Source organism: Melospiza melodia, chromosome 17, assembly GCF_035770615.1.
Source record: "Melospiza melodia melodia isolate bMelMel2 chromosome 17, bMelMel2.pri, whole genome shotgun sequence".
NCBI lineage: Eukaryota > Metazoa > Chordata > Aves > Passeriformes > Passerellidae > Melospiza > Melospiza melodia.
The window spans coordinates 6,914,002-6,921,337 of NC_086210.1; the positions used below are offsets into that span (position 1 = coordinate 6,914,002).

Here is a 7,336-nt window from a genome sequence, read left to right on the forward strand (position 1 = left end):
TGGCATCATTGCACCAGGTGGGACCCAGACTGCTCAGATCTCCTTCAGTGCCACCATAGTGTGGAGGTTTGAGGAAGAATTCCAGTTCAGTGTGGCTGGATCTCCTATGTCTGCACTCCTGACTATCAAGTAAGGACGGTCAAAGCCAGGCACACGCCCGCACATCCTCAGCACAAGAGAAAGGGGCGCCCCATGTGAGCGGTCCCAGCCCCTCCACGGGTGCAGGATTGGTGCCAAAGCCAGACAACTCTTAGTGGTGGATCACTCGGCTCGTGCGTTAATGAAGAATGTAGCTATCTGCAAGAATTAATGTGAATTGCAGGACACATTGGTCATCCACAATTTGAACACACTTGTGGCCCCATGTTCCTCCCAGGGCTACGCCCATCTGAGCGTTGCTTGACGATCAGTCGCCATCCAGCGGCCACCACGGTGGTGCGGCTGGGGTTGCCTCACAGGCCAGTTGACTGTGGTCAGCGGCGGTGGTGATGGTGGCTCACTGGTGCCCGGAGGGAAGGCGGTCAGGGGTTTGGCAAGGGATGCGTTTCCCTCGGCAGCCTCAATTTTTTCCCTGTGACCCAGCAGGCGTCATAATCGTCATGGCCGTCATCGTCACTGTTGCCGCGCAGGGCTTTCATCCCCCTATATGCAGACTCAGGGACTGCTCTGTAGTTCCCCACTCCTGGAGTGAGCCACTGGGGCAGAGTTTGTCCTTGCAGGGCCCGTACCGCGGTACGGTGGTGGTGGCAGCTGAGGAGAGTAAGAGACAGTGTTGAAAGCACCGCCATGGGCCGAGAGAAGGGAGAGGGCAAGAGGGAGATGAGGCGCAGGCCTCGCCCCCAGCCTCCCCCCCGCGCGGGTGGCTGTCTGCAGGTGGGTGCTGCGGGGGTACTGTGCCACTGCGCGTGCGCATGAGGCGAGAGCGCTGGGGACAGATGTTCCGACCCCCTCCTCCCTTCACCTGCCCTCCTCCTCTTCTGTTGTGGTCTCAGGGCGCAAATAGCACCATGGCTTTTCTCTCTCTCTCCACCAAGGCCATCACGTGCCGCCACTCGGCTGGTCCCCCATCAGGGCTGTCTCTGCCACACTTCCTTTTCGGTTCTCATCTCCGGGATGGGGCACTCTGTCTCCGCTTCTCTCCCTCTGGCTTTGTTTTCCCCTGGCGCGTGGGCGCCAGTGGGGGAGGAAGGTGAGGGTAGTAGGTGGAAGAAGCTGGCTGGCTGTTGGCCTGTTGGCATTCTGCTTCTTTAGGAGCTGTATGGGCCAGGAGGTGTGGCCAAGCTTTGGCCTTGCGACCTCAGATCATACATGGCAACCCGCTGAATTTAAGCATATTAGTCAGCCAAGGAAAAGAAACTAACGAGGATTCCCTCAGTAATGGTGAATGAAGCGGAAAAGCCCAGCACCGAATCCCTGCCCCGCAGTGGGGTGCGGGACATGTGGCGTACAGAAGCCCCAATCCCTGGCGGTGCTCTCGGGGGACCCAAGTCCTTGTGATCGAGGCCGCAGTCTGCGGATGGTGTGAGGCCAGTAGCGGCCCCCGTCACGCCAGGCCCGGGGCTTCTCGGAGTTGGGTTGCTTCGGAGTGCAGCCCAAAGCAGGTGGTAAACTCCATCTAAGGCTAAATACTGGCATGAGACCAATAGCCAACAAGTACCGTAAGGGAAAGTTGAAAAGAACTTTGAAGAGAGAGTTCAAGACGGCGTGAAACCGTTAAGAGGTAAACGGGTGGGGCCCATGCAGTCCGCCCAGAGGATTCAACCGGGCGAGTTGCGGTCGGCATGGGTTCAGCGGAACCTCACCTCTGCCTCCCTTCTGTCCCCTGGGCGAACCCCGTCTGCGGGGGCGGGCTGGGGGATGCAGGCTGGTGCGGGCACTGCTGCCCAGCCGGCAGCTGGCCCTGGCCGGGCACATTTCCTCTGCAATGGTGCGCCACGACCGGCTCCAGGTTGGCTGGGAAGGCCTCCGATGGCCAGGTGTTCCAGTGCCGCACGAGCAGCAGCAGGTGTTACAGCCCTCGGGCATCAGGTCTCGCCAAATCCCGGGGCCGAGGAAAAGGACTGCTGCCGCGCCCTCCTCCCCCCACATCGGCGGTGCTGTGGTGGGGGGCATCGTTTCCCTGCCTCTCACAAGGGTGGGGGGGGGGCGGCATCATCACAGCGCGGCGTTTCGCGCAGGGGTGTGGGGGCTGGGCCTGCCAGTCCCTGGCACCACTGTCAACTGGGGCAGACTGTCCTCAGTGCGCCCTGACCGCGCAGCGCCGCTGGGCCAGGCTCACGGGCCGCGCTGGGGCGCCCGGAGTCCGCAGCAATGTCGGCTACCCAGCCAACCCGTCTTGAAACACGGACCAAGGAGTCTAGCACGTGCGCGAGTCAGGGGCCATTGTCGAAAGCCCGCGGCGCAATGAAGGTGAGGGCCGGTGCGCGCCGGCTGAGGTGGGATCCCGGGTGCGTGTCGCGCCTGGCAGCCCCGGGTGTACCACCGGCCCGTCTTGCCTGCCGCCCCCTCGTGGGGCCGGGGAGGTGGAGCGTGAGCGTCCGTGCTAGGACCCGAAAGATGGTGAACTATGCCTGGGTAGGGCAAAGCCAGAGGAAACTCTGGTTGAGGTCTGTAGCAGTCCTGACATGCAAATCGGTCGTCCGACCCGGGTCTAGGGGCGAAAGACTAATCAAGCCATCTAGTAGCTGGTTCCCTCTGAAGTTTCCCTCAGGATAGCTGGCACTCGGCAATGGGCAGTTTTACCCAGTAAAGTGAATGATTAGAGGTCTTGGGGCCAAAACGATCTCAACCTATTCTCAAACTTTCAATGGGTAAGGGGGCGGGCTCACTGGCGTGGAGCCACACCATGGAATGCGAGTGCTCAGTGGGCCACTTTTGGTAAGCAGAACTGGCGCTGCGGGATGAACCGAACGCCGGGTTAAGGCGCCCGATGCCGACAGTCATCAGAGCCCAAAAATGGTGTTGGTTGATCTAGACAGCAGGATGGTGGCCATGGAAGTCGGAATCCGCTAAGGAGTGTGTAACAACTCACCTGCCGAATCAACTGCCCTGAAAATGGATGGCGCTGGAGCGTCGGGCCCATACTCGGCCGTCGCCGGCAGTACGATGCCCGCAGGGGCTAGGCTGCAACGAGTAGGAGAGCCACTGCGGTGCGCCTCGAAGCCAGGGGCGTGGGCCCAGGTGGAGCTGCTGCAGGTGCAGATCTTGGTGGTAGTAGCAAATATTCAAACGAGAGCTTTGAAGGCCAAAGTGGAGCAGGGTTCCATGTGAACAGCAGTTGAACATGGGTCAGTCGGTCCTAAGCGATAGGCGAGCGCCGTTCCGAAAGGGCATGTGATGGCCTTTGTTGCCCTCAGCCGATCGAAAGGGAGTCGGGTTCAGATCCCTGAATCCGGAGTGGCGGAGACGGGCGCCGTGAGGCACCCAGTGCGGTGATGCAACCGATCCCAGAGAAGCTGGTGGGAGCCTCAGGGAGAGTTTTCTTTTCTTTGTGAAGGGCTGGGTGCCTTGGAATGGATTCATCCCGAGCGAGGGGCCCTCACCTTGGAAAGCATTGCGGTTCCAGAAGCATCCGGTGAGCTCTCGCTGGCCCGTGAAAATCCGGGGGAGAGGGTGTAAGTCTCGCGCCGGGCCGTACCCATATCCGCAGCAGGTCTCCAAGGTGAACAGCCTCTGGCATGTTGGAACAATGTAGGTAAGGGAAGTTGGCAAGCTGGATCCGTAACTTGGGGATAAGGATTGCCTCTAAGGGCTGGGTCGGTCGGGCTGGGTCGCGAAGCGGGGCTGGGCGCGTGCCGCAGCTGGACGAGGTGCTGCTCGTGGGTGAGTGCGCTCCGCGTGGCCTGCCCGGGCACCGGGGTGTGCACGCGCGCAGTGGCGACTCTGGACACACGCTGGGCCCTTCCTGTGGATCGCCCCGGCTGTGGCGGGCGCCGCCTACTCCCCCCCTCCGCCCACCCTCCGCCTTGCCACAGCTGGCGCCCCAGTGGCGGCCATCATTGTTGCGCACCGCTGCCCCAGCGGTTCCCGCCGGTGGGGTTCCCGCGGTGTGCGGCCAGTGCGTGCGCAGCCGCAGCCAGCATAGGCTGAGTGGTTCGTGCGGGGGAGGGTCCCCGGGGGAGGGTCTCCGGGCCAGCGCCCCGCCTCAGTCAGTGCCTAGCAGCCGGCTTAGAACTGGTGCGCACCAGGGGAATCTGACTGCTTAATGAAAACAAAGCATTGTGAAGGCCTGAGGCGGGTGTTGACGCGATGTAATTTCTGCCCAATGCTCTGAATGTCAAAGTGAAGAAATTCAATGAAGCGCGGGTAAACGGCGGGAGTAACTATATTTACTAACTGGGCATAGTCGCGGAAGTCGCACCTCCTCGTGGTCCTGCCGGATACCTTCGTGGTAACTGAGTCGACTTCTGCCCCAGTGTGAGAGAGGGCGCATATCAGCCCTCCCTGTCATTGGACTCACCACCCAATGATAGTTTCACGAATTGCTGAAACAAAAAGGTTGGCACAGTTAGTTCGCTGTTGCACAGAGCCTTGTCCATGGGCTGTTGTTGACACAGTTGGTAGTTTGAGAGAGGGTCAGCTACTATATGCTTCTACTCTCACTTGGACTTGTCACTTTATTGCTTACCAGACTGACAAAATGGCTTTGCGTTATATCTTGACTACCACTCAGACTGACCCATTAGATCTAAGGGTCATTGATGTCAAATTACCATCTATGCCCTGTGTGCCCAGGGAAGAGGGATTCGATCTTGTAAGTTTGGAGTTTTTTAACTCCAGAATTGTTAAAGAAGATGGTGTACATCATGTGGATGTTTGGTAGGGTTTGGGGCAACTCCCTGAGCCCTATGAGATCTCCCCTATGGGGATGGCCCAGGATGAGGCTGAGAGTGCGGTGGGAGGTACCGAAGAGCCCAAAACACCTGAGGCTGAGAGCGCGATGGGAGCTAGTGAAGAGCCCAAAACACCCGAGGCTCCTCACGGGTCTGAAGGTGGTGGTACAACGCCAAGAACACCTGTCGTGTCCATGCCTGACAAACAACCATCTTGTCCTTGTTGTGAGACCTGGTTTACTAGGATGTTGGGGCTGATTGACCATCTCAAAAGGGCGCACGGGCAGAGAAAGATCATTTTCAGGTGTTCAAAATGTGGTAAACAAAATATAAAATACCACAGTATCTCCTGTCACATCCCACGCTGCAAGGGGGTGGTGTGTGTGGCTCCCACTGGGGAATGGGTCTGTGACGTATGCCAACGTGGGTTCGCTACTAAGACTGGCCTGGGTCTGCACAAGAGAATAAGACATCCTCTTCTGCGAAATGTGGAGCGGATTGTTGCTTCTCATCCCAAAGAGTCATCGGCCTGAGGGGCCCACAAACGGGTATGGACTAAGGAGGAATAGGCTCTTCTGGTACAATTGGTGGACAAGTTTGCCAGTAAGCGGAATATCAACCAACTTATAGCGGAGCATATTCCAACTAAAATGGCAAAGCAGATTAGTGATAAAAGGCGTCCCTCCGTGAAAGGTCATGAAGGACTAGTAGGTGCCACTGGAACTGAACGTCCTGCCGGATCTGGTAAGGAGGGATGCCCAAGGAGGGACAGTTAAAGCTCCAATTCCGGAAAGTCATCAAAGCGGGATTATCGTTTGGCAAATTGACCATGTATCGGGAAGCCTTCAAGAAAGTTCTTGATGGGCAAGATCCAGGTCAGGTGGTGAACGATGTTTATAAGGAGTTTCTTGGTATTCTGGGTGTGCCTAGCCAAACTAAATCTATCAAGGGTCAAAAGACGCAGGCATCCCGTGGCCAAAAAGCATCCAAAACTCTATCAAATTGGATGCGCAGAAGAGATATTAAGAGGGGAAAATTCTTGAGGTTCCTACTGCTGTACGAGTTACATAGAAGGTGCCTCATACGTGATCCTGGACAGCACGGAAGCCTCTCAGTGCCAATTACCATCAAGTGTTCTCCACGATCACTTTAAAAGAAGGTGGGATACATCTGATATATTTGGTGGCCTACTTGATTTCCCTCCATTTAAGGAGGCGGATAACGCCACATTCGAGGCCTTAATTACTGGAAAAGAGATTGATAAGAACATGAGAGAGATGTGTAAAACCTCTGCTCCCGGGCCAGATGGGATCACTTTGGGTCAGATTATTGCAAAAGGCCCAAAATTTTCCCAGTTGACTGAGATGTTCAGCCTCTGGCTTATCACTGGTACTGTTCCAGATGCGCTGCGGGACTGCAAGACAGTCTTGATACCCAAGTCTTCAGATGCAGAGAAGCTTGGTGATATCAATAACTGGAGGCCTATCACTATTGGTTCAGTGGTGATTAGGCTGTTTTCCAGGATTGCTACTGCGAGGCTGTCCAAAGCATGTCCCATCAACCCCCGGCAACGGGGTTTTATTTGCGCATCAGGTTGTGCCGAAAACCTCAAGTTGTTACGGCTTGTGGTGGAACAGCTAAGTGAGAGCATAAACATCTGGGGGTTGTGTTCGTGGACATTGCTAAGGCATTTGACTCCGTCTGTCATCAGCATTTGAGGGTCTGGTCCAGAGAGGGGTGGATCCACACATGATAGAGTTGGTGAGGGAAATGTATTGGGATGTTAAGATGTGCATTTCCATGGGAAGAGAAAGGACAGACCCCATATACATTTGCTCAGGTGTCAAGCAAGGCGACCCCATGTCACCTTTGCTGCTCAATTTTAGTGATGGACCCCCTTCTATATAAACTCGAGAATGAAGGTGAGGTTTTCCATCATGGGGGCTGGAAATTTACAGCCATGGCATTTGCTGATGACTTGGTGCTGCTGAGTGACTCTTGGGAAGGCATGTGTCATAACATCAAAATTTTGGAGGCCTTTTGCAATCTAACTGGCCTCAGTACGCAGGGGGGAAAATGTCATGGCTTTTACATCAAGCCTACAAGGGACTCGTATACTATCAATGATTGTCCCACATGGGTGATTAATGGATCCCCCCTTAACATGATCGACCCAGGGAGCTCAGAAAGGTACGTCAGCACATGGGTTGACCCCTGGACTGGCTTTCCAGATCCTAGACTATCAGAGAAGCTCATGGATTGGCTTCATCGGATTGGTCGTTCGCCCTTAAAACCTCTTCAGAAAGTCGATATACTCAGGACCTATACCATCCCGAGACTGATATATCTGGCTGACCATACCGAAGTTAAGGTGGGCCTGCTTGAATCCCTTGACCAATTAATTCATAACACGGTTAAGGAATGGCTTCATCTTCCCCCCAGTACATGTGATGCGATCTTGTATTCGAGTTTTAAAGATGGCGGTTTAGACCTCATCAAGTTGG

General features: G+C 55.9%; 2 pseudogenes; both read left to right on the forward strand.

Annotated features, from left to right (window-relative positions):
* Positions 1 to 245: 245 nt before the first annotated feature.
* LOC134426066 (5.8S ribosomal RNA) lies at positions 246 to 398 on the forward strand (annotated as a pseudogene).
* An 894-nt stretch (positions 399 to 1,292) lies between these two features.
* LOC134426201 (28S ribosomal RNA) overlaps positions 1,293 to 7,336 on the forward strand; it is an 8,028-nt pseudogene continuing 1,984 nt past the window's right edge.